This window comes from Anomalospiza imberbis, unplaced genomic scaffold, assembly GCF_031753505.1.
Source record: "Anomalospiza imberbis isolate Cuckoo-Finch-1a 21T00152 unplaced genomic scaffold, ASM3175350v1 scaffold_171, whole genome shotgun sequence".
Classification (NCBI taxonomy): domain Eukaryota; kingdom Metazoa; phylum Chordata; class Aves; order Passeriformes; family Viduidae; genus Anomalospiza; species Anomalospiza imberbis.
The window spans coordinates 160,001-162,500 of record NW_027099805.1 but is presented as its reverse complement, the minus strand read 5'-3'; the positions used below and the strand labels follow the sequence as shown (position 1 = coordinate 162,500).

At 49.0% G+C, this 2,500-nt stretch overlaps 1 pseudogene; it reads right to left on the bottom strand.

Moving 5' to 3' along the window:
• The window catches only part of LOC137466261 (28S ribosomal RNA), a 9,082-nt pseudogene that overhangs the window by 2,966 nt on the left and 3,616 nt on the right, over positions 1 to 2,500 (bottom strand).

The window sequence follows — 2,500 nt, the reverse complement described above, 5'->3', positions numbered from 1 at the left end:
AAGCCGTGGCATTTTTCACCTTGTGTTTTGAGACCGGTCAGATTGCAGAAGGTCTCCAGTATCCTGATATTCGTTTTCATACTCTCCCAGGAGTCGCTCAGCAGGACCAGATCGTCCGCGAACGCCATTGCTGTAATGCTGTTCTGCCCTTGGTGGTAGCCTTTGCCTCTCTCTTCCAGCTTGCACAACAGGGGGTCCATCGCCAGGTTACATAAAAGAGGTGACATGGGGTCACCTTGCTTTACTCCAACCCGGATCTGGATTTTATCCGTGTGTGTGTTCCTCTTCGTGGTGATATAAGTATTGATGTTTTCATACATATTGCTCACCAGTCCAATGATGTGGGGGTCCACTTCTCTTTGCTCGAGAACGCGGATGATGTGTTGGTGGCTCACGGTGTCAAAAGCCTTAGCGATATCCACGAATACAACACCCAGAGGTCTGTGATTTCTTTTGGCCGACCAGATTATAGTTTGCAGGAGTTTAAGGTTTTCAGAGCATCCCGCCGCTCTGATGAATCCTCTTTGCCTTGGGTTGAGGGGGCAGGCCTTGCTTAACCTTGCTGTTACGATCCTGGAGAACAGTCTCAACAAGATGGAACTAATAGTGATAGGTCTCCAGTTGTTAATGTCTTTCAAGCGTTCCGGTTTTGTCGATTTCGGGATCAAAACCGTCCTGCAGCCCCTCACCATGTCCGGGATTTTGCCAGCTGTTAACCATAAATTGAAATTCTCCGTGGTCCTGGAGTACCCGGGATCCATCTTTACGATGTCCCCAAGGGTGACTCCGTCCGGACCTGGAGCCGAGCCCTTGCTCATTTCCTGCACGTGTTTTTCCACTTCTTTGGCCGTGATTAGTGCACTGAAGGCTGTGTTGTCAGCCTTCCCATGAATTTTAAAGTCCCCAAGGCTATCAAAGTCACTAGGTGTTTCCCATCTCGTTTTAAAGGCCGAATAAATTTCCCCGGGTGGAATATCGCAGCATAAGCATTCTATGTCTTCCAGAATTATCTTAGCAAGTTTCCCCCTGTCTAGATGAAATAGCCGCTGGAATCGAAGGTAGTTGCCTTTCCGAATCGCTCTGTCTTTCATCCATTTTTGAAACGGTTTTCTTGGTTTCTTCTCCTGGGCTCCGTTATTTACCCGAGATCGGGTAGCAGTTCTTATTTGGCTAATTGATTCTAGGCACTCGAAGCAGTCCTGCGCTGCTTGATTGATCACGATTTGAAGTTCCCGGCCGTTCAGGATTTGTTGCACTGCTCGGGGGAAGGTGTTAAACGATCCCGCTGATAAGCGTTCCCCGAGTGTCCTTTTGTAATGGGCCTGCAGCTGCCCTTCCTGTTGCTGGACGGCTCCCTGCTGTCCGTTGCCCTTATCGCGGTGGCGCCTTATCTTTCCCATTGTCCTCTCTCCGGCAGCTGGCCTCTCTGGCAGTTGGTTGTTATCAGGTCCATTGTTAACGGAATTTCTCAGGCCTGCAGCTGCGCTCCTGGTGTGGTAAAGAGTTCTCACTTCGGGCTCGTTTGAGGGGCTCAATCGGGGTTTTTCTGGGGGATTCATTCCGGGCTCATTCGGGGGGATTTTATCCGTTGATTTTTTTGGAAGCAATCTTCTTTTGTCACTGATCTGTTTGGCCGTTTTGGTGGTTATATGTTCTGAAATAAGTTTGTTAATGTTTTTGTGCCCCTCAAACTGAGCCTCCAGCCTCACCAGGAGTTCTTCCTCTTCTTTTGTCCAGCATTTTTTATGGGCTCCTCGATTTGATGTTTCTTTTGGCTGGGAAGCAGCGATCCTTTCTAGGTTTCTAACCAACGGATGCGCCAATCTTTTATGCTGTCCCAGGCCGATTTTAGATGAAAAGTCTCTGTGGCAAACCTCACATATCCACTCTCCAGCTGGAGCTTTTGTAGCCTCCTGTCCCCTGCATTTTGCAAAGTGACAAATAACACTGTGATAGTTATTGCTTTCTTTTCCACACTTAGCACAACGAAAACAAACTCCCCTCTTCCCATGTAGGACCTTCAGATGTTCTATCAGGCCCAGCATAGAGTTTACCCGGGTACCACAGTCAGGACAAGGTGGATTTTTGTCAGGGACAGTCACCGTCACGACGTCCTCCGGTGCTTTCCCCCCGTGTTCCCCGGGCGTTGGAGGAGATGTTTCTAATGTGCACTCTTTCTCCTCGCCGCTGTCCTCCTCAAGTACAAACGGTTCACAAGTGTCTCGTGGGGGCCTAGAACACAAAGCTTCTCCCACCCCCGTGGTCGGTAAAAGTTGTTCGTATACGTCCGGTAACCCGCTCAATATTTCCCTCCCCGTACAAAAATTAATACCTTCGAGCCCATACAGGTCTGATCTATAGAACACTAAGTTCACCAGCCGGGCCAAATTTTCAGCCGAATTAGGGGAGGGTTTAGATGTTGAATTTTGAGTTACCAGGTCTACCTGGAGATTTTTGGGTAACAGGTCAACCCGGTGCCCAGGAAAAAGGGGCACCAGGT